This window comes from Ambystoma mexicanum, chromosome 1q, assembly GCF_040938575.1.
Source record: "Ambystoma mexicanum isolate Mex_15411 chromosome 1q, UKY_AmexF1_1, whole genome shotgun sequence".
Taxonomy (NCBI): domain Eukaryota; kingdom Metazoa; phylum Chordata; class Amphibia; order Caudata; family Ambystomatidae; genus Ambystoma; species Ambystoma mexicanum.
This window is the reverse complement of record NC_090922.1, coordinates 1,478,306,238-1,478,330,890: the sequence shown is the minus strand read 5'-3', so window position 1 is coordinate 1,478,330,890 and position 24,653 is coordinate 1,478,306,238. Positions and strand designations below refer to the sequence as shown.

Below are 24,653 nucleotides of genomic sequence, written 5' to 3'. Positions count from 1 at the left end.
CTCAGAGCCATCGGGGGCAGCAAGTTCAATGACGACCTCAAGGAGGTGACCCTCTTGAACTGTATAGGGGCAGAAGCACTGAGACTTTTCAGAACTTTTCCCGAACCCGGCAACATGGGAGGAGATGGCAACCGCAAGTTCGACATAGCATTGGCCAAACTCACTAGTCATTTTGGCAACAAGACCAACGTAGTACTGGAAAGATACAGGTTCTTTTCCAGAAAGCAGCTCAAAGGCGAGTCTATTGATTCATACATAGCGTCCCTCAGGGCGCTTATGTCAACCTGCAGTTTCACAGGTGTCTGTGATGAGTATTTGAGAGACCAACTTGTGCTGAATGTGGCTGATCCACGCATCCAACAAAAACTGTGGCGAACCAAAAATCCCACCCTGGACCAAGCCACGGAGATAGCAAGGAGCATGGAATTGGGAGATCGATGTATGAAGGAAAGACGTGACCACACGACCAGTGTGGGGATCAAATGTGTCAGCCCTGAGTCCGAGCCTTACGAGCCTCTAGTAGCAGCAGTAAGGAAAGCTCCGCCATCAAGAGGTTTGAAATTTGACTCAAACAGAGCGAGGCCGTACAACTCCCAGAATCCAACGCGCTGCCAGAGGTGCGGATGGTACAAGCATACAAATCCTAATAAAGAATGCCCCGCCATCGCTGTCGAGTGTTATAAGTGCAGCCAGATTGGACACTTTGCCAAAGTCTGCAAGAACACACGGGGAAGGGCAACCAGATATGGCAATCTCACCAGACGACCTTTCATCAGACCGTCCTCTGTGAGAGTCATCGAAAGCGACCAAGAGCACAATGACATGTTATCAATCAGTCAAATGCAACAAACAGTACAAATACTCACTGTAACATCCCAACAACAGAGCAACGGTCTCTGGGTCAAAATGCAAATCAACGGCATATCATTACCCGTAATGGTAGACACCGGCTCCCCCTACACCATGGTGGATCTCAAGACCTTCTTGTGTGTACTCTCTGGCAAGATACATGACCTGCGGAGCACTTGTGTAAGAGCTACCGGTTATGGAAAAACGCCCATCGATATAATGGGATATGTGTGGGTGAGCCTCAAGTTCCATGACAGAGAATCATATTGCAAACTCTTTGTAGCCAAAGATGGCTCCTCTGTTGTGGGATGGGAAGAACAAGTCGCACTTCGAGTAAGGATACACCCTGGAGAAGAAATCCCCGTGCTGAGTGTGCTCAATAATGATATGGACATCAAGTCTAATCTAGCAAAACAATTCCCCAAGGTGTTCTGCAACAAGATCGGACTCCTAAAAGGTTTCCAACACAGAATAATCCTCAAAAGAGGTGCTGTCCCAGTGGCCCACCGAGTCCGCGGTATTCCCTTTGGAACAAAAGAGGCGTTGAAGAAAGAACTTAAGCGCCTCTGCGATGAAAATATCATACAGCCCATCGAGAGTTCAGAATGGCTTGCCCCAATTGTCTTAGTAAAAAAAACGGACGACTCCATAAGAATGTGCGTCGACCTGAGAGACCTGAACAAAAACATATGGGTTGACAGACACCCACTTCCCAACATATCTGAACTCCTATCGACCATGAAACCTGCAAAGTACTTTACAACTCTGGACCTCTCCTCAGCCTATCACCAGATTGCTTTAGAAGAGAGCTCAAAGAACCTAACATCTTTTGTCACACCTCTCGGTGCATTCATGTTTAACAGAATGCCATTCGGACTCACTTCAGCCGCAGCAGTTTTTCAGAGACTCATGTCACATCTATTTGGAGGACTTGATGGCATACACTGCTTCCAAGACGATATACTCATATCAGCCAGTACAGAAGAAGAGTACAACGCAAAACTTGTGGGTGTCTTACAGGTCATACAAAAAAGTGGTCTCACACTCAAATTGGAGAAGTGCAACATAAAATGCGACCGAGTTTCATACCTGGGCCATTCCATTGACGCCAACGGCATCAGCCCCAAGAGGAAACTCATGGACACCATATTGAATATCGCCGAGCCTCAAAATAAAGACCAATTAAGGAGTTTTCTCGGGATGACAGAATACTACTCCAAGTTTATAAGCAACTATGCTGATAAGACCAAAAGCATGAGGAACATCTTGAAGAAGGCAGCCAAATTCATATGGTCCACTGAGTGCAAGAACGAATTCGAAGAAATCAAATTCCAAATCAACCAAGCCCCAGCCTTGGGAATGTTCGATTGTAAAGCCAAAACCATCATATCCGTAGATGCAAGTAAAACCGGACTGGGTGGTGTCCTGGAACAGCAACAAGATAAGAACACTGTGACGATCGCATTTGCATCGAGAGTATTGAGGGGAGCCGAACTAAACTATTCCACCATCGAGAGAGAAGCTCTAGGTGTGAGGTGGATTCAGCATTTCAGGAACCTAATTTGGGGATTACCCATCCTACTGAAAACAGACCATAAACCTCTAGTAAATGTCCTTCAGTCCAAAACCCCTCACCTTATATCACCGAGAATAAGACGTTGGTTCCTCGACATCATGCAATACAATCTCCAACTATGCTATACTCCTGGTCCACAAAACCAAGTAGCAGATTGCCTTTCCAGATTATCGAGCAACCTTGACACTGAGATTGCATCTCCAGATGAGGACATCATAGCTGTCGTAAACCCTGCCATCTCGAGAGATGAATGGAAAATCAATGCAAATACCGATCCAGAACAGCGAGAAATCAGGGAAGCAATAGCCAATGACTGGGTAGAAACGGGAGAGGCTTTAACAAGTTTCATTCCCTTCAAGGAAGAAACATCCATAGACGATGAGCACATCTTTAGAGGCGATCGAGTAATCCCACCCACCCAACACAGAAAAAAACTACTCCAACTAGCACACGAAGGTCACCTAGGAAAGAGCTTGACGAAAAACAAGTTGAGAAACAACTATTGGTGGCCAGGAATGTGGAAAGAAGCAGAAGAACTGGTCAAAAATTGCTCCACGTGTGCCATGAGTGACAAGTCTAAGATCTTAAGAAAGACCCCCTTACAGCCTATTGAACCTCCCAAACATGTGTGGTCTAAACTGGCAATCGACATCATGGGTCCATTCGAGAACCTCGAAACAGTCAAAGTATATATCATAGTGCTTGTCGATAACACCTCTAAATGGACAGAATGGGGAATAGCTGAGGACAATGTGACCTCAAAGAAAGTTACGGACTTCCTGACAGAGATCTTCAACAGGGAGGGAGACCCCAAGGAATTGGTTTTGGACAACGGGTCTCAATTTATGTCTATGGAATTTGGTGATTTCCTCAAGAAAAGGTCCATCAGCCACATAACAACATCTTTGTACCATCCGATTTCCAACGGACTTGTGGAACGCATGAACAGGCTCGTGAAGAGCGTGGTTCAACTGGCCACGGCCAACAATCTCCCGTGGAGAGAAACCCTCAAAGAAGCATTGCATGCGTACAGAACACCCCCACACACCACCACAAACATAGAGCCCTTCACCCTCATGCGAGGTAGGGTTGCAACTAGCCGATTTAGACCGGCGTGGATGTTCTTACACACGGGAGAAGCAAGGGTGAACATGGATCTACTTCAAAAGACAGTAAGAGAAAAACAAGCAAAATACAAAAAACAATACGACTCCAGACATGGAGTAAAAGAGATGCTGGTTCGTGAAGGAGACTGGGTATGTGTCAAAGAACCGAAGAAAACTCTCAAGGGTGAATCCATCTTCAGACCTCCACAGAGAGTTGTGAGCTGCCATGGGAAGTCTGTCATCCTGGATGATGGAAAGAGATGGTCTGGAGATAATCTCATAAAAGTAACAAAAGACATCCAAAAAAACGGCATATCTAAGGACAACAGTCCTGACAGACCATCACAACACACCTCACATTCCCCAAGAGAATCCCTCTGTGAACATGTGGACAATAATAGACCTCACACTATTCATCAAGGAGTCTCCACCGGAAGAATGTCCAGAAGGAACCGCAAAATCATCCAAAACTTCAACAATGACTATGTCCATTACTAATGTACCCCGGTTTACCCACCTTCCCTCTGCCTTCCCCACTTAACACCCCTCTTTCCCCTCACTTCCCCGTTTTTCCCCCCTTTTTTTTCCTCTTTTTTCTCTTTTGCCTCATGTGGGGGAGATGTTATGGTAATACATGCACGGGTCTCTTCAGAACCTCGTGCATGTATGTTCCATTTTAGAGTGCCTCTACAGTTGGTGCTTGACTGCGACAACCCCGGGGGCCTCGAATAAAGCTCTTACTCTTCTCCCATACTGTGTGCCTCTTTATTACACCTTCTCACGCATGGCCATGGGAAACGGGAGCTGTGTTTATATATTGCGCGTCTGCAGCCCATGCAATGGCAGCGGTGTGCGGTACAAATCGAGTGATGTCGCTCCATGTACCCCCTCATTTGTTGAGTTCTGGCATACGATCAAAGCCTTAATTTTTCATTGAACAACAACCGGACCATATTATTAAATTAAGTGTTGCCATTTTCATTAAAGAATTGACTGGCTGTGTGCACACTGCAATATGCATTAATTATAGGGTGACCAGATTTTCAAAAATAAAAACCGGGACAGGATGCCAACATAAATGTACCGTTTTACAGTGGCTACTAGGACTACATTTCATGAGTGGCAAAAAAGGAGGGGCTACAATGGGTCAGATGGACGTCCAGGCATTCCCCTGAAAATAACCATGGAGTGCTAGTCTCGCAAGAGTGGCTCCAGCTGTGCTCTTGTGAGACTTTGCCCCGGCACGTTCGATGCGCTGTGTGGAGCGTGGCGGTGAGAGGAGAGCAGGTTGGGAGAAAGCAGTCATATCACGGCGCTCCTCCTGCAACTGGGGTACAACCCCATTAAGATATTGGACGCTGGATCCACCAGCAACCATAAAAAGGGACTTCAGACAGTCAAGTGGACCGTGCGCTCAACTGTTTTCCATGTAAATAATTAAAATCCAAATTAAATAAATGAGTCTCTGAAATCCCATTGTTGAATCATCCTTACCAGGCCACAACATAATTGGTAAGACGTCCATGATCAGACTATGGGCACACAGAAAATGACAGAAGAAACATGCAAGGAGCAACACCACCCCCAGCGTAGGCCCGTGATTCCATGGCCCCAGTGGGAACCAATATCCACTTGTATGTGGATGCCTTGGGTAGCGGGAGGCAGATTACGCCCCAGGAAGGAAGAAGGCCATGCTGCTGAATGTGATGGGGGTAGAAGGCAGAGATGATTTGCTTAGCTGCAGTCTGAACCAGTCGCACATGAAGAATATGACGTATGTAAGGAAGCTATCAGAAAGATAGTTAAGTGATTCTGTCACTGGAATCAGTGATATCCTCGTCTGAAAGGGTAGACTCCGAATCACTCCCCTCCCCTTGCTCCTCACCTTCGTCCTTTTTCCTGGAACCCTTCTTTTCTTTTCTTCTGGCTCTCTCCTTTTTTTTGAGGAGATAAGGACGACCACGGAAGGATGCCACTGTGCCACCTGAAGGGGTGACAAAGAGCAAACCCCTGGGAGCGTCGAGAAGGGGAAAAAGCCCGAAGGCACAAAAAACCCCTGAGAGACCTCGGTGTCCAACTGGAGAGGTTCAGTAGACGGAACAGTTCTGGAGGCAAGTGCGGGTCAAGGCAGAACTCAATCCAAGGAGAGATGGCAGAATGTCCCTGGAGAGAGAGGTGCACCACGTGAGGCCGAAGCAATTCGGAAGACGGGTGGCCCAGGCAAACAGTGGTGGTAGATCGTAAGAGAAATCAATCCATAAGTCAGGCCGATACTGGTACACGTGGAAGCAGTAAGAAACAGGGCGAGGCAGAGTCCAATATAAAGACTCGTCGAGAGAAGGTAGTCGAGAGGGCAGGACAAGGGGAAGAGGGAGGCAAAAGAAGAGCTAATTAGGAAAGAAGGACAAGGAAGTAACCACAGCAGGCAAAGGAAAAAGAAGTACTGGAAGGACAAGAAGAGACGAAGGCTATAGGAGACAATAATGGAACAGGGAAGGGCAGAAAACTACGGACTGGGGAACAAGAGTACAAGGCTGAGAAAACCACAGCATAGCGAACAGCAACAATACGGATAGGAAACCAGAAGCGTTGCGATGCGTCCGCAACCCGGAAGTGGTGGAATAAGTACCCCCGGCTGCGTCTGCGTGCAACGACTAGACCGGCAAAAAGGAAACGTGACGGGAAAGGCTATAGCGGGCCATAACGCCAGCGGTTCCATAGCCGCCACCTGTGTCGTGGAATGACAGTATGCCCACTCCTAAAATGTCCTCCCCCAGGTTTACAAGGATGGAAGTAATGAAACTTGCGTAGCAGGAAAGGGGCTGTAATATGTGAGATGGGTTCCCAGGAGTTCTCGGAAGATGGAAAGCCTTTCCACCGTACCAAATACTCCAACCTCCCTCTGCGATATCTAGAGTCGCAGATTTGGGCTACTTCAAATTCATCCAGGGTAGAGTTCTGTAGTAATGTGGCTCTCTTGGGATGACGACACCAAGAATCTTCGTGGAAAGGTTTCAATTGTGAAGCATGGAAGACAGGATGTACCCTGCGAAGGCTTTGAAGAAGCCGTAAACGAAAGGCCACCTGGTTGATCTTCTGGATGATCTTATACGGCCCTAGAAATTTAGGGGACAGCTTGGAGGGGTGAGTCCATCGAGGTAAGTATCTTGTGGACAGCATCACTCTAGAACCCACTTCCCACCCAGGGACTGGTTGGCAGTGTTTATCGGCTTGGGTCTTATAACGCTTTTGTGCTGTCCTAAGGCTTTCCCTAGTTTTCTTGTGGATTTCTCTGAGGAGGGACAGTGAGGAATCAATAGAGGGCAAGTTAGTGGTAAGCTCAGAGATAGGTAAGACAGAACGGGGATGGTAGCCATAAGTACAGAAAAACGGATTTATCCCAAGAGCAGAGTGCACAGAGTTATTATAAGAGTATTCAGCCAAAGGCAATAATGAGTCCCAATTGTCCTGTTTGGAGTTAGTGAAACATCTCAGGTATTGTTCGAGGGTACCGTTAAGGCGTTCGTTCGATCTGTCCGTTTGTTTGCGGATGGAATACAGAAGTCAGGGCTCTTTATATTCCCAACCTGTCACAGAGGGTTTTCCAAAATCGGGAAGTGTACTGGCTGCCCCTGTCTGATATTATTTTAGTTGGCATCCCATGTATCCGGAAGACATCTTTAAGGAAAACCTCAGCCATTTCTGCTGCGGATGGAACAACAGGCAAAGGGGAGAAGTGAGCCAGTTTGGTAAATGAATCTACCACCACCATTATGCACGTACATCCATGAGATAGGGGCAACTCAACTATGAAGTCAGTGGAAATGGTGCTCCAAGGACTGTCTGGGACGGCACAGGATTCCAGCAATCCTACCGGTCTTTGATGTGAAGCCTTGTTACGAAGACAGACTATGCAAGACCGGACATAGCGGTTTACATCTTCTCTCATCCCAGGCCAGTAAAAATGCCTTTATAGGTACTCTAGAGTGCCCACTCAGCCTCTATGGCCTGCTATTTTGGAGTCATGGCACCAGGTCAATGCCATCTTCCGAAAGGCTGGAGTGGGTAGATACAGCCTACCTTTTACAAAATAAAGACCGTCTCTGATCTCATATGTCACTTTCTTAGGCTGCTTGTCTACCTCGAATTGTCCTCCAGAAGCCTCTTTTATTTGCCTAAAAAATGTAGAAACCACTCCGATACACTTGGTTAGGGGAAACATCCGTTCTGGAGGGGTTTCTGATTCTGTCAGATAGTCACATCGACGGGAAAGACAGTCTGCCACCACATTCAGATTTCCTGGTATGTATGTTATGGTGAAATCGAATTGGGCGAAAAAGTGAGCCCATCGGGCCTGACGTGTATTGTAGCACTCAAATTGCCTCAATACCTGCAGATTTTTGTGATCAGTCCGGATGATAAATGGATGTTTACCTCCCTGTAGGAGATGGCGCCATTCCAAACAAGCCGATTTCATGGCTAGTAATTCGCTTTCTATGACCGAGTAGTTTCTTTGGCTAGCATTGAGGGTTTTCGAAAAATAGGAGACAGGGTGTTCCACCCGATGTTCCTGTAAAAGGACAGCTCCAATGGCGGCTGCCGAGGCGTCTGTCTACAGGATAAAGGGCATGCTTTGATCCGGTTGTTGAAGAATGGGAGCTGTATAAAAGGCCTCTTTGAGACTACCAAAACTGTGTCCGGCTTCAGCCGTCCATTGGAATGGGTCCGATGACTTCTTGAGAAGAGTCGTAATGGGAACGATCTTCTGGGAAAAATTTGGTATAAATCTCCGATAAAAGTTCTCGAAGCCCAGGAATCTTTGGATTTCCTTGACCGAGGTAGGTGATGGCCAATCAAGAATAGAAGTCACCTTGCGGGGGTCCATTGCGATACCTTGACTGGAGAGGATAAACCCTAAATAAGGAATGGACGTGGCTGAGAACACACATTTAGTGAGTTTGTGTTTCACCCCGACATTCGCCTCATCACACTCATCACACTCCCCGGTGTCTGCCCCTGTGCCTCTCCGGTCTCCAGCGTTAACAAGGACAGTTGGGGAGCTCTATGTAAAGCCAGAAAGAGGAACAAGAAAGTGGTTGCTCTTCATAAGGGGCTACGGCGCTGTCATGCACCTTTTTTTTCACGGTGGCAGCTGCCATGGAGAATAGCTGCAATAAACTACATTTCCCAGAAAACCTGACATGGGTTGTAGTTCCCAGCATTAATACGGGAGCCTTGTTTTCGATTATGTTCAGCCTCTTTGTTGTATTCAACCTACAGCGGTTTTCAGAACACCGCTTCTGTTTATAGTTGCAACCGGCATTTTTCTTAATTCCGGAAGTCTCCCATTTTCTCCGTGTACCGACCTTGCCTGCACACAGACTCCTAAATCTTGATTCTACCTTGGTATTGTTTGCTGTCCACCCGTGTACCGACCTTGCCTGCACACGGATTTCTAGTTCTTGATCCTGTCTTGGTTGTGTTTGCTGACCGCCTGTGTACCAGACCCTTTGCCTGCTCCTGGACTCCTGGATTGTGATTTGGTTTTGTTTGTTGTCCGCTCGTGTACCAGACCTTTTGCCTGCTCCTGGATCCCTGGTTTAAGACTTTGCTACTGCTACTTCCTGTATGAATACCATCTCTCACTTGACCACGGACTCTTGAGCCCATTCCTCACAGTGTTTGCGTTCTCCTGGGGAATAACACTGGTAAGGACAATTCTTCATTTTGGAATCCTGTTCTTCATCGAACTGTTACCACCTCTTTGGATAACATTGCTTCGTTTCTAAAGTGCATTTTGGAACGCTTTGCTGTGGTCCACCATCCCGAAACCAGTGCGACCCTCGTTCCGTCCGGGGATAGCTACCCTACTAACCTTCCTTTTTTTTTTGTTTTATACTTTCGTTGTTGCCCAGGATTCTTTGCACTATTCTTACCTCCACCAGTGGTAAAGTATTATTCCTTGATTACCATCATTGGGCAGTTTTCACATTTAGCTAGTAAGTCTCTTCTGCTTTGTAGGTTTCTCCAGGTCCTTTTTGTGGCTTAAGGGGAACTCACTCAGGTACTCTATTAAGGGTAATCGTTTTGGGGAAAGCCAGGGTTGATTCCGCTAGAATATTCATCTCTTGTCTTTTCTTTACAGCTGGGTCTGTGGCGGTGTGTTCTCCCCGCTCTTTTGATTGATCGGTCCCCTTGTCTGTACAGTTCAGCAGGTGGTCATATCAGTTTAAAGAGTTCATTCCCTCAAAGAGAGGAGGCTCGGGTGGAGGCTCCAACCTGAGCTCTTCAAGCAAATCCCCAGCACAAGAGGACCGGTCTGTTTTTTACGCACTCCCCATACCGTTGAGTAACAAAAACAGAAGCCGATGGAAGAAGTCGATCCTTTGGCCACCTTGGTTCGCTTGGTGTCCGAACTTTGGTCTGACATGACAGCTGCACACGTTGCTATCCATCATAGGATCGACAGTTTACAGAGTTTTCCAACTCCCCAAACCCTGGGGGTGAATACTTCTGGTGCTACTGCATCAGGTTCAAGTGTTCCTACGGCCTCTGCTTCTGGCTTTACGGCAAACCCAGTGCTTATGGCTAGCCAGTTCCCGCTGGCCCCCCCAAGAACGTTTCTCCGGGGAACCCAAACAATACCGGACATTTATCAACCAGTGTAAATTACATTTTCAGTGCCGGCCCACTGCTTTTCCTAATTCCACCACAAAGGCAGCCTTTGTCCTTTCCCATCTTGGGGGTACAGCAGCAGCTTGGGCTAATCCATTACTCGAGTCCAATAGCTATGTCCTTTACGACTGTGATGCACTCATCACTGCTATGAACAGAGTTTTTGACACCCGCTATAAATCTCAGGCTACTGGCCTGGAGTTTCTCAATCTGCGTCAAGGCACGTCTTCTTTGTTTTCGTACCTTACCAGGTTCAACCAATTGGCAGCTGAGACAGATTGGCCTGAAGAGAAAAAATCAGCTGTTTTTTATAAAGGGTTGTCGGAAGAATTAAAGGACATTTTGGCTACAGTACCAGTGGTTCCTACCACTTTTGGTGAATTGCTAGATTTGGTTTTGAAAATAGATGCTAGAAAGTCCGAAAGAAAAGGGGAATGCAAGGCACCAGTCCCTGTTACTCCCCATTTGGACCAGTCCTCTCCTTCCACTTCTGTTCCAGAACCTATGCAAATCGGGGCAGTAAGAGGTCCTTTGACCCCTGCACAACGTGAATATCGCAGATCACATAATCTATGTATGTATTGCGGGTCTGCTGAACACCAACTGAAGGACTGCCCTAAGAAACCTGTCAAAAAGTCGGGAAACGCCAGAACCCGGCGATAGACAGAGTCCCTACGCCGGGGGTACTTTCTTTGGACTCCCATGGTGCTGTTTCTGCTCCCGTTATCCTTCCTGTGGTGTTTACCACTATTGAAGCTAATACCTTTCCTTCCTTGGCGATCACTGATTCTGGGGCAACCGGAAATTACATGGATTACGATTACGCCACACGTAATAATATTTCTATTTTGTCTACGCTGTGGACGGCACATCTTTGATCTCTGGCCTGGTTACACAAAATACCTCCTTAGTTCGTATGCAAACAGAGGAAGGACATGCAGAGTCGATTTCCTTCGATCTAGTTAAAGCCCCTCAATTCCAGGTCATTTTGGGCATCCCTTGGTTGCAACATCATAATCCAGCCATTGATTGGGCAAAGAAAACCGTTCAGTTTCCTTTGTCTGAGTGTAATGAGAAATGTTTCCAAGACACTAATGTGTCCCCTGAGTCTTCCTGTCAGGCTTTGGTGGCGTCCATGTCTGTAATTGGAGCCATCACTAAGTCTCCTGAACCTGAAATCCCTCCTGAATACAAGTCTTTTCGAGACGTGTTTGACAAAGGAGGGGCAGACCTGTTGCCACCTCATAGGCCCTACGACTGCCCCATCAACTTATTGCCAGGGGCTAAGATTCCTGCTGGTAGGGTCTATTCTCTTACTGTACCAGAAGATAAGGTGTTGAAGGAATATATAGACAAGGCCTTGGCTATTGGCTTCATCAGACCTTCCAGGTCCCCTGCGGCCTCCCCTCTCTTTTTTGTCCCTAAGAAGGAGGGAGACCTCCGCCCCTGTATTGATTATAGGGCATTAAACGCGGTGACTGTAAAAAAACAGTACCCCCTCCCGCTCATTTCAGTACTTTTAGATCAACTGGGTTCCCCTGTAATTTTTACTTAGATTGATTTAGGGGTGCATATAATCTCATTCGAATTAGAGAAGGGGACGAGAAGGAAAACCGCATTCAAAACATGTTATGGATTGTATGAATATCTGGTTATGCCGTTCAGTCTGTGCAACGCCCCGGCCACTTTCCAGGCGTTTATGAATGACATTTTTCATGATTGTTTGGATCAGTTTGTGGTGATATATTTGGACGATATCCTCATATATTCGTCCTTCAAAGAGGAACACACGAAACACGTGCAAATTGTCCTGCAACGGTTGAGAAAAAATCACTTATTTGTCAAGGCTAAAAAGTGTGTTTTCAATTCCACTGAAGTGGACTTTCTTGGTTATGATCTGACCAGTCGGGGTATACGAATGAGCCGTTCCAAGGTTAGAGCTATTTTGGACTGGCCCGTTCCTACATCGATTAAAGCTTTGCAATCATTTTTGGGGTTTTCAAACTTCTATAGGCGCTTCATCCGTTCCTTTTCCTCTATCTCTGCACCTCTGACAGCACTGACTAGCTCTAAGAAATCCTATCAATGGAACCAGGAGGCACAGCGAGCTTTTGATGCCCTTAAAGCAGCATTCACTTCCGCTCCAGTATTACAGCATCCTAATCCTTTACTCCCGTTTTTGGTTGAGGCCGACGCTTCTGGGTCGGCTATCGGGGCAGTTCTCTCCCAGAAATGTCCAGATTCAGGGAGGTTCATCCAGTTGCATTCTTTTCAAGAAAATTGACCCCTTATGAGCGCAACTATCTGATCACGGAACGGGAACTCCTAGCCATAAAAGATGCTTTCTCCGAATGGCGGCATCATCTTTTGGGGGCTCTTCATCGGGTCACGGTCTTTTCGGATCATCTGAGTCTTTTGGCATTTAAATCAATGAAATGCCTTACTGCCCGACAGGCTCGCTGGCATCTTTTTTTTTCCCAGTTTTATTTCACAATCACATATCGGCCGGCCCGATTGAATTCTTGCGCGGATGCTTTGTCGCGCATTGCCCTTCATTCTGGCAGTGAAGTCTCTGACAAACCTCTTTTGTTAACTTGTAACGTTGTCTGTGCCTGTACCCCTCAACCTACTCTGCGGACTTGATTTCAGACTGGGTCTCCACACATAAGGAGGAATGTGACACTCTTAATCTTGATGCGGTTCAAGGCCTGCACTACATTCAGGGATGCCTGTTTGTGCCTGTTTGTGCCTCCAGGCCTGCGTGCCCTGGCTTGGTCGCATGACTCCCTATTCGCTGCTCATCCGGGTCAACAGAAGACGCTGGAGGCCTTACGCCGATGGTCTTGGTGGCCCACTATGTCCAGGGATGTGGTTGACTATTTGGCATCCTGTTCAGTATGTTCTCAATGCAAAGTCTCCCGTTCTAAACCTGTGGGTCTGTTACGGCCTCTTCCTGTGCCCCACAAGCCATGGTACATGGTTTCTATGGACTTTGTTGTGGACCTACCTCCTGTGAAGGACATTGATACCATATGGTTGGTAATTGACTACTTCACCAAAATGGCATTGTTCATTCCCTGTTCGGGTCTGCCCTCCGCTCCTGTCTTGGATTCCCTTTTTCTTAAGAACATTTTCCGATTCTTTGGTCTGCCTGCTATCATGATTTCGGACCGTGGCTCTCAATTTACATCACGTTTCTGGAGGGCCTTGACTGCGTCCCTTGGTATTGACGACCGGTTCAGTTCTGCTTACCATCCTCAGACTGATGGACAAACTGAGAGGGTTAATGCCACCCTTGAGCAATCCTTCGGTGCCTCTGCCTCCGCTTTCAAGGCTCATGGTTGACGATGCTTCCCTCTCCAGAATTCGCATATAATAATTCTATGCATACCGCCTCAGCGGTCTCACCGTTTTTTGCTCTCTATGGCTGTCATCCACGATCATTGCCACTAAACCCGACTCTTCCCATCGACAACCCGGCGGCTCAGGATTGTGTGAGGGAGTTGGAGACGATCCGTAGAACGGTCCGTTCACATCTATTTCAAGCCCAAGCGAGGGCTAAAAAGAATGCTGATCGTCACAGAAAACCTGCACCCGACTATAAAGTGGGCATGAAAGTTTGGTTGTCCACCCGCAATTTGCGAATGCCTGGCAAACGCTTGGTGCTGCCTAAATTCGTGGGTCCTTTTTCCATCACAGAGATTGTAAATCCGGTGGCTGTACGCCTTTCCTTACCTACCTCTTGGAAACAGCATCCTGTGTTTCATGTCTGTCTTTTGAAACCTTGTTCGCCCTCTACTCGGCTGCCCGATCGCCCCCCTCCGGTTCAGGTGGACGGGGTTGATGAGTATGAAGTGGCCGAGATTCTGGACTTTCGTCTCCGCAGGGGGCGCCCCTTTTATCTGGTCGATTGGAAAGGGTACGGTCCTGAAGACAGATCCTGGGAACCATTATGCAACATTCATTCTCCAGTGCTCTTACGCCGCTTCCATGCTCGGAGGGGGTCTGCACCGCCTTTGGGGGTGGATGCTGTTACACCCCGACATTCGCCTCATCACACTTCCCGGTGTCTGCCCCGTGCCTCTCCGGTCTCCAGCGTTAACAAGGACAGTTGGAGAGCTCTATGTAAAGCCAGAAAGTGGAACAAGAAAGTGGTTGCTCTTCATAAGGGGCTACGGCGCTGTCATGCACCTTTTTTCTCACGGTGGCAGCTGCCATGGAGAATAGCTGCAATAAACTACATTTCCAAGAACACCTGACATGGGTTGTAGTTCCCGGCATTAATACGGGAGCCTCGTTTTCGATTATGTTCCGCCTCCTTGTTGTATTTAACCTACAGCGGTTTTCAGAACACCGCTTCTGTTCATAGTTGCATTTTTCTGAAGTGCTACTTTCTGTACCTTACTTCCGGAAGTCTCCCGTTTTCTCCATGTACCGACCTTGCCTGCACACGGACTCCTAAATCTTGATTCTACCTTGGTATTGTTTGCTGTCCGCCCGTGTACCGACCTTGCCTGCACACGGATTTCTAGTTCTTGATCCTGTCTTGGTTTTGTTTTCTGACCGCCCGTGTACCAGACCCTTTGCCTGCTCCTGGACTCCTGGATTGTGATTTGGTTTTGTTTGCTGTCCGCTCGTGTACCAGACCTTTTGCCTGCTCCTGGATCCCTGGTTTAAGACTTTGCTACTGCTACTTCCTGTATGAATACCATCTCTCACTTGACCACGGACTCTTGAGCCCATTCCTCACAGTGTTTGCGTTCTCCTGGGGAATAACACTGGTAAGGACAATTCTTCATTTTGGAATCCTGTTCTTCATCGAACTGTTACCTTCACTTTGGATAACATTGCTTCATTTCTAAAGTGCATTTTGGAACGCTTTGCTGTGTTGCACCATCCCGAAACCAGTGCGACCCTCGTTCCGTCCGGGGATAGCTACCCTACTAACCTTCCTTTTTTTTTGTTTTATACTTTCGTTGTTGCCCAGGATTCTTTGCACTATTCTTACCTCCACCAGTGGTAAAGTATTATTCCTTGATTACCATCATTGGGCAGTTTTCACATTTAGCTAGTATCTAAAGTCTCTTCTGCTTTATAGGTTGCTCCAGGTCCTTTTTGTGGCTTAAGGGGAACTCACTCAGGTACTCTATTAAGGGTAATAGTTTTGGGGAAAGCCAGGGTTGATTCCGCTAGAATATTCATCTCTTGTCTTTTCTTTACAGCTGGGTCCGTGGCGGTGTGTTCTTCCCGCTCTTTTGATTGATCGGTCCCCTTGTCTGTACAGTTCAGCAGGTGGTCATATAAGTTTAAAGAGTTCATTCCCTCACAGAGAGGAGGCTCGGGTGGAGGCTCCAACTCAAGCTCTTCAAGCAAATCCCCAGCACAAGAGGACAGGTCTGTTTTTTACGCACTCCCCATACCGGTGAGTAACAGTTTGACTGAGAGATGGTTGTCTCTAAGTCTTCGGAAAACTTCCTTGACGTGTCCTTCGTGGTCTTCTGGATTATGGGAGAACACCAGGATATCGTCGAGATAAACTGAAGTGGTTTGGCACAGTAGGTCTGAGAACAGACGGTCCATGAAACGTTGGAAGATGGATGGAGTGTTGACTAACCCAAAGGGCATTACCTGATACTCAAAGAGCCCAAACGGAGTCCTGAAGGTGGTCTTCCATTCGTCTCCTGTCTGTACACGGAGCAGATGCTACGCATTCCTTAAATCAAGTTTGGTAAATACCGTAGCTCCTTGGACCGCTTGTAAGATCTCCGTTATCAACGGCATAGGATATCGATCCTTAAGGGTCACTTTGTTTAAGCCCCGATAGTCGAAACATGGCCTCAATTCTTTTGTTTCCTTTTTTGTAATGAAAAACAAGGAGGCCCCCGCTGGGGACTTCGAAGGTCTTATAAGACCATTTGCCAAGTTGTTGTCCAGATATTCTCTGAGAAAATGTCTTTCCTCCAAAGAAAGTGGAAACATCCTACAGAAGGGCACGAAGGCTCCTGGAGTAAGAACTATACAACAGTCCTCCGGTCGGTGTGGTGGTAATTCGATGGGTAACTTTTCAGTCACTACCTCAGTAAACTCCATTGGCAAGCAATGAACTGCCTTGGTCTCGCAACTGTTCGCAGTTTTGACTGTTTCAAATTTGGGTTCTGGCAGACATTCTGACTTACAGAAGGTGGACTGGACAGTAAGTTCTTTGAACAATCAATGTTAGGGTTGTGTTTGCGTAGCCAGCATCTCCCCAAGATAAGAGGGAAGTGGGCCGGCCCTGATGATATCAAAGACAATCCTTTCTGAGTGTTGCTGGATCGACAAGGTGAGTTCTTCAGTGGTGTGGGTGATCATGCCAGAACTCAACGGTTCGCCATCTACTCTTCCACCTTCTGGTCTTCTTGTTTGGCTATTCGTTTGACACCCTTCTGTTCGGCCCAATGAGTATCTATGAAGTTGCCGGCTGCACCACAATCAAGTAAAGCCAGAGTTGTCTTCTCTAATTTGAGGGTTACTGTAAGCATCATCAGATGTGAATCTTCAGATGTCCCTGATGAGGATACCGATAGAGTTGCATAAGGACTTGGATTGGCCCCTCGGAAGTGAGTCCCAACACTTACCGAGGGCGATCGTTTCCCGATCGTCTGGGCAGTACTTCTGGACAGTCTCTTAACAAATGTGTGGACGCCCCGCGATACATGCACAGGCAGCCATCTCTATGTCTCTTACGTTCCTCCGGGGTGAGCAGAGCTTGAGTTGTGCCTATCTGCATAGGTTCTTCTTTGCTCTGACGTGAAGAAGGCACCGATGTGGACGGGTGAGCTTCCAAGGGAAGGGGGCCAGTAGAGCTTGGTCTTCTTCTTTTCCATGCGTCGTTCTGTTATTCTGAAGTCTATTCGGAGGGTGGCTGTGAGGAGATCGGCAAAAGATGTGGGTCTTTCAATCCGGGCCAGTTCATCTTTAAGGTCTTCTCTCAACCCACGTCGAAAGATGGCATACTGAGCCTGTTCCTGCCAACCTGCTTCAGCTGCTACTTGTTTAAAGGTTGTTATGTACGTCAGCAGGTCAGAATTCCCTTGTCGAATATCAAGAAGGTCTTCTGATGCCATAAAGGTACTTTCGGTACGCAAAAATGTCTGCTGCATCAGGGCCTTAAAAGCGCTATAGTCCTGCAGTACTGGGTCCGGCTGGTTAACTAGAGGGGTGGCCCATGCCATGGCATTACCCGTCATATGGGTAATCATAAACCCCACCTTGGCGTGATCGGAGGCAAAGGTTTGGGGACGGAAAGAGAAGTATAAATTGCAGGCATCCAGGAATTCTTTGACTCTCTTCGGAGAGCCATCAAACTTGCCTGACACCAAGGGAAGCGGAGGTAGATCTGCAGAGGGTCATTCCCTCTCTGCCATGCGTTGTTGCAAGGTGGTATTCGCTGCTTTAAGGTTTTGCACTTCCAAATTCAAATTATGTACTGCAGCTACAGGTTCCTGTACTTGTTGCGGTGTGGCCATCTCGATTTCTGTTTGGCGTCGCAAACTGTCACTGGAGTCAGTGATATCCTTGTCTGAAAGGGTAGACTCCGAATCACGCCCTTCCCCTTGCTCCTCACCTTCGTCCTTTTTCCTGGAACCCTTCTTTTCTTTTCTTCTGGGTCTCTCCTTTTTTTTGAGGAGATAAGGACGACCACAGAAGGATGTCACTGTGCCACCTGCAGGGGTGACAAAGGGCAAACCCCCGGGAGCGTCGAGAAGGTGAAAAAGCCCGAAGGCACAAAAAACCCCTGAGAGACCTCGGTGTCCAACTGGAGAGGTTCAGTAGACGGAACAGTTGTGGAGGCAAGTGCAGGTAAAGGCGGAACTCAATCCAAGGAGAGATGGCAGAATGTCCCTGGAGAGAGAGGTGCACCACGTGAGGCCGAAGCAATTCGGAAGACGGGTGGCCCAGGCAAACAGTGGTGGTAGATTGTAAGAGAAATCAATCCATAAGTCAGGCCGATACTGGTAAACGTGGAAGCAGTAAGAAACAGGGCGAGGCAGAGTCCAATATAAAGACTCGTCGAGAGTAGGTACTCGAGAGGGCAGGACAAGGGGAAGAGGGAGGCAAAAGAAGAGCTAATTAGGAAAGAAGGACAAGGAAGTAACCGCAGCAGGCAAAGGAAAAAGAAGGGCTGGAAGGACAAGAAGAGACGAAGGCTATAGGAGACAGAAATGGAACAGGGAAGGGCAGAAAAGTACGGACTGGGGAACAAGAGTACAAGACTGAGAAAAACACAGCGTAGCGTACAGCAACAATACGGATAGGAAACCGGAAGCGTTGCGACGCATCCGCAACCCGGAAGTGGTGGAATAAGTACCCCCGGCAAAAAGGAAACGTGACATGGAAAGGATATGGTGGGCCATAAGGCCAGCGGTTCCATTGCCGCCAAATGTGTCGTGGCATGACAGATTCACCAACAGGAAAAACACACTGTTACACAGAATACAATTTTACACCAGAAAGCATAATAATATGGAGCCGGTAGATGAATACGTCACAAGCCTACGAGAAATGGCAGCACTATATGGGCGTTTGGGTATCGTTCGTACATTCACCCCAGTAAAATTTAGATCTGGATTTAGTGTTTTTATTTTCTTCCTGTGTTTGGGAAAAACACAGAAAATATGATATGCGACATGCGGGTAGTGCACACAAATAGCAGGAAAGTGCAAGACAAGTACATGCTAGAAAAAGAAATGCAGTTAGATAAAGCCATTCAGAGTTGCAGAGGAGAACACACTCAGATGCAAGGAAATGGCAGGAAGTTCACAGAGTACAGAGGTGCATGCCCTTCAATAAAGAGGGAACAGAGAAAGACCCATGAATGACGCCCGAGAGGAGAAAGACAAACAGGGAGTGTTCTATGTGAAAATGGCCCCAGAAAATGTAGCCAACAAAAAATCTTTTAACAAAATGTAGTCATTCAATACAATCAATGCAAGTGTGAAAATGTTGCCAGTAATAAGATTGCCAAAAAGCTATTTTTAAATGCATAAAAGGTACAAGGCTGTAACCCTAACAATGACCCAAACCTTTAATAAAAACAAGGAATGCAAAAGCTTTAAGAGAATTTTGCCATGGCGTGTCTCTGACAGAGAAGGAACGTGTGCTCCATAGAAGCAAGAGAAGAAACGGCAGAAGAGGAATCATCGGAAGATGATGGACCCACAATCATTATGGTGAACAGTACGAAAGCTAGAAGAGAGAAACCTCATTGCCCGATCAAGGTAGATGGGAATGAAATCAAAGTGATGCCGAATTCGGAGTAGGACTTGATCATATTGCCTTTTGACACCTATAAGGAAATGGTAGGAAAAAACTAAGTGGACGTTTGAGAGATGAAACACTGACCCAAGGTATTTGGAGGTGTCACAGTATATCTGTTGGGATACATAAAGGGACATATAGAAGTTAAAGGTAGACAGATACTTTTTTCAGAGGTGGGACAGACAGTGCTGTGGTAGAATGACACAGGAAAGGTTGATCATCAAGCTATATCCCAGCACGGAAGACCAGGTCCTCTCCATAAGAGCAGGAGGAGCATTACTAACCAGAGAGGAGTTCCTGAGGTTGTTCTCAGAAGAACTGGGAAGGATAAAGAACTATGTATATAAGATTCAGCTGAGAGAAGGAGCAGTGCCGGTCAAACACAAAGTCAGTCCAACTACGACCAGAGCTGCATTACAAAATCAGCTACTGAAGATGGTAAAAGAGGGCAAGAATGGGACGGTGGAATCGTCGGAATGGATAAGCACAGTTGTCTTTATCAAAAAGAAGCAATCTGACGATATTAGAATCTGCAAGATCTGGACAGCCTCAATATGGAGATAATAACTGATAGCTACCCGTTACCAAGCACCAATGAACGGATTCTGATGATGAAGGAGGCCAAGTACTTCTCGAAGTTGGACATGCGTGACACACATCATCCTATTAGTCTACACAAGGAGTTGCTGTCTCTGGTGGCGTTTATCACACCATTCGGCATGCATCGCTGTACCAGAATGCCATTCGGCCTATCTTCGTACTCTTCAGTGTTCCAGAGGATGAGGGGCCTAATTACGGCACAACATAGGAAATGTGTTGTAATTCCAGAACAATATTCTCATTTATGCTGAAGACAAGGAGACAGATGATGTCATACAGAGAAATGTGCTGAATAAATGTCAGATTGCTGGAGTTAAATTTTGATATGAGAGTTGCATGATCGGGCGAAAGAGGTGGAATATATGGGGTACAAGACTTTGCAGGAAAGCATTAGCCCCAAGATAAATGTGCTTTAGGCAATAGTCAATGCACCAGCGGCAACAACTAAAGAAGAACTGAGATTGTTTTTTGGGCTTTGCTGACTTTTACACATAATTGTTACCATGATTCTCTGAAATGAGAGCCTCCATGAGAAAACTGCTGAAGAAGGTGATGGAGTACTCGTGGAAGACAGAGCAGAGAGGAGCATTTGATGAAGTAAAGAAAATGATAGTGGAAGCCCCATGCCTAAGACCCATGTTCAACCCGATGTGGGACAACTATATCACCAGAGATGCCTGAGCCTAAGAGTTAGGAGCGACCCTTGCAAAGAAAAGATGCGATGTGGAGAATGTAGTGGTATTTGCATCCAAGGCACTATCCGAGGCAGAGAAAAGCTACTGAACCGTAGAGAAAGAGATGGCAGAATGCACATGGACAGTGGAGTACTTCAGGACCTACATCTGGGGGAACCAAGTTTCATCTAGTCAACGACCACAAGCCTATGGTGCACATGGTACCCTGTGAGGCATGAAGACATACTTCCAATACTGGCACACAAAGCAGCAAAACAACAATAGTGCACATACAAAATAATGCACATTCCGAGATGGAAGAAGTTGCAGGCTGATTGCATGTCACAGATGCCTGAACAAAATGGCCAAATTCACATGCTTTTTGCAAGATGAGAGCGTAGTGGCATCAGTTGGAGACTTGAGGAGGAAGGAATTCATGGAAATGAGTGGGAGACACACCGGTTAGAGGAATCAGCCAAAGATAAATCTGTGCCGAAGTTGACAAGATGGGTCGAGAATGGATGGCCATATGAAATGGGGATTCCAGAAGGCCTGCGACCATATTAGTAAGGGGCGGAGATATATGAAGACAACAGCCTACTGTTACGGGGTGACCGTGTAATAGCCCCTATGGTGATGTGGAAAATCATACTGTACAGAGCCCATTCAGGGAACTCAGGAATCAGCATGACGAGACGAAGGATAAGGGAATTATACTGGTGGCCCTACATGGACAGGGATATCAAGAACATGATGGAAAGATGCCACAAGTGCCTAAACAGTTACAAGAGACTGAAACTGAAGCAGGTACCACACAGAGTATGGCAAAATTTGAGGTCGGATTTCATAGGTCCCTTGGAAGTCATGACGTCTGACCATAGGTACAGAATCTTAATCGTAGGCTGTTTGTTGAAGTGGGTAGCGACTGAATTCATGCCTGATATTACCACGACAACAGTGATAGCTGTCCTGAAGTCGCCATTCCAAAGGGAAGGGCTGCCTAAAGAAATAGAGACCGACAACGGAGTCCAGTTAACGTCCACCTAGATGGGAAAGCTTATGCAGGACAGTAACATAAATCATATCAAAGTGGCCCTGTATCATCCTCATGCCAATGGGCTGGTAGAAAGAACAAATTGATTCATAAACGGGCCATTTAACTGGCAATGGCATCAGGTATGGATCCACACAAGACAGTGAAGGAGGCAGTGGCCACTCACAGGTTCACTCCTAATGGAACCACCATGGTATCGCCCTTCCACATGCTATGAGGCAGAAGAGCTGCATCCATGGTAGTCCCCTAATGGCTGTCCAGAGTGAGGGAAGATCACACGATAAACATGGAAGAGGTGGTGTGGAGGATCAGGAAAAGTAAGGACCACATGAAAGAGTGGCATGACAATCGCAGGGCAGTGAAAAGGACTAAGGTACAAGAAGGAAATCTGGTGAATATTCAACAACCTCACAAGGACTGATTGACAGGGTTCCAGTACAATCAACCAATCAAACTTATGGGGAAAGGCACAAATCATGTCTTCACCCAATATGAAAAAAGGTGGAACTTAGAGAGAGTAGCAGTGTTTGGAAAGGGTGTTGCGGTGACAAGCAGTTCACTGCCTCACACTCAAGCAGTCAAAGGAAGAAGGTCACCAATTGAGAGAGAAGAGAGCAGTGAAAGATGTGAACAGGGAACAGATGTGAACCAAGGAAAAGAGATGGTGAGTCAAGTGGTCTCAGTAAAAAAGCAAGTGGAACCAGGCAACATGGCACTCACAAGAAGCAGTGATGGAGGTGAGGAAGACCAACGTTGATGTGATCGATGCGGGCCGGCCACAGCATGTTAGAAGAAAACCAGGGATGTAGGATGATTTTGTAATGGGAGTTGGACATCATGCTTCTCAAGAAAAGGAGGTATGTGGAGTGCTAGTCTCACGAGAGCAGCTTCGGCCCTACTCTGCCAAGCCAACATGCAGTGCGGAGCTAAGTATTGCGAAGAGAGTGAGCTGGGAGAGAGCAGTCACACTGTGGCTCTCCTTCAACTGGGGCACAAACCGACTAAGACACTCTACACTGGATCTGCCAGCACACATAAAAAGGAACTTCAGACAGTCAAGTGGACAGTGAATGCAATTGTCTTCCATGTAAATAATTAAAGTCAAAGTTAAATAAAGGAATCACTGGAATCCCATTGTTGCATCATCCTTACCAGGCACAACAATAACCTGTGCAGATTTAATTCACCACTTCCTCCACCATCCAGTTCACATTTCATTCCGTCTTGTCCTCATCTCTGGTTTATGTTTTCACCTTCCCCTAAAACACCTGGTCTTCAAATCACATTCTCTCACCCCATTGTAAAGGACAAATGTCCTCTGCTCTATTATCAATGGTACATTTTGTATGCGTTTTTTTCTGCCAAAAATACATTGCTTTCCCTGTGATTTTAATAAATAAATAAAACTTAAAAACAAATTGTACATTTCAAACAAAGAGTGGATTTTGTTTTGAATTATATACTCCAGTTCTAGCAAACACTTTTAGCACCAGTCTCTGTGGCACGAACGGCTAATGCTTAAGTGTATCACCTGAAAGGTTGGTGGTTCGAGCCCACCCGTAAATATTGTGAAACTATATAATCTCCTAACTGTTGGAAAACACACTGCCAGCTGGGACCATACAAGGTGTTGCCATCACTCTGTCAAATGAGACAATTTAGGAGGACACTGATCCACCCTAAAACTAGGTAGATTACAACAGCTTCAAGGGGGTGGAACGTGTTACACTTGCGGCCTCTTGATCTGGAGGGTGGGGGCTAAAATCTGTTCTCTTTCTGCTTTAGTGGCTCCCGCCCACTCTCTTCATAGCCCTCCCTTTTGCAATCGCCTGCTCTGGCGCCACTGCTTTGCTCCCAGCATGTGGCTGCCTCCCCCATCCCTGCCCTGGGCAGTGGGTACCCGCCAAGATTGGAAGACAACAAATAAATGCATATCCATCACAGGACAGTTTTATTATACGCGGGAAAGGGTCTCTTTGAAGAGGACGGAGGAGGGGGGTGCTGTACTCTGTTGAGTTCTTCTCCCACCTCAGCCCGGAAGTCTATGTCAGGGGTCATGCAGGGCTCGGTCCCCCTGCCCGAGCCCCAGGTGTCTGCCCCTCCCCGCCCTGCTTCTGCCCCGTTCCCGCAGCCGCCACGGGCGGGGCGCTAGCGGACTCACCGGTCTCGGTCTCTCTCTCTCTCTCTCTCTCTCTCTCCCTGAGCGTGGGGCTCCCTGGAAACCTTCTCCGCAGCGAGAGTTTTGCGCTTTCAGAATTTCCGTTTCCGGGTTTGGCTTCTTTCAGTGTGTACACATTAATGCCGGACGTGCATTCGCCAGCAACATAGCCAGGGTTATCACGTAATTTCGCTCTAGTCCTGAGTGCACGACGTTGGGTGTTTCCGTTGCATTCTGGGACATGCCACATCACATGTAGTAACTTTCTTATAATGAGGAAAGCAACAAAACCACTACACGAATTCAAAGAGTAAAAACAGGACTGAATGGACTACTCAAAACTGACACTGGGCAACTTAATTCACGGAGGGATGACTGTAAGGAACCCAGAACAAACTGGCTGTTCCAAGCAGGCATACTGACTGCTCCAGGCCAGAGGACACTGGCTGCTAGAACCATGGGAGTCTTACTTCACCTACCATCGGGTGACCTCTGTGCCCACCTGGAGACACTGACTTCTCCAACCAGTAGATACTGACTGCTTCAACCAGAGGGAAACCAATGCTTAAAACAGTAGGCACTGACTGCTTCAACCAGAGGGTAACCAATGCTCAAAGCAGGAGGCACCGACTGCTCCAACCAGTATACACTGACTGCTTCA

General features: G+C 47.0%; 1 protein-coding gene across 1 annotated transcript in view; it reads right to left on the bottom strand.

The window, feature by feature from the left end:
* Positions 1-24,198, bottom strand: part of AKR1A1 (aldo-keto reductase family 1 member A1) — a 428,825-nt gene extending 404,627 nt beyond the window's left edge. The window contains exon 1 of the mRNA XM_069642381.1: positions 23,996-24,198. The gene's annotated coding sequence lies outside the window, so the exon portion shown is untranslated. The remainder of the gene's footprint in view (positions 1-23,995) is intronic.
* Between the last annotated feature and the right edge of the window lie 455 nt (positions 24,199-24,653).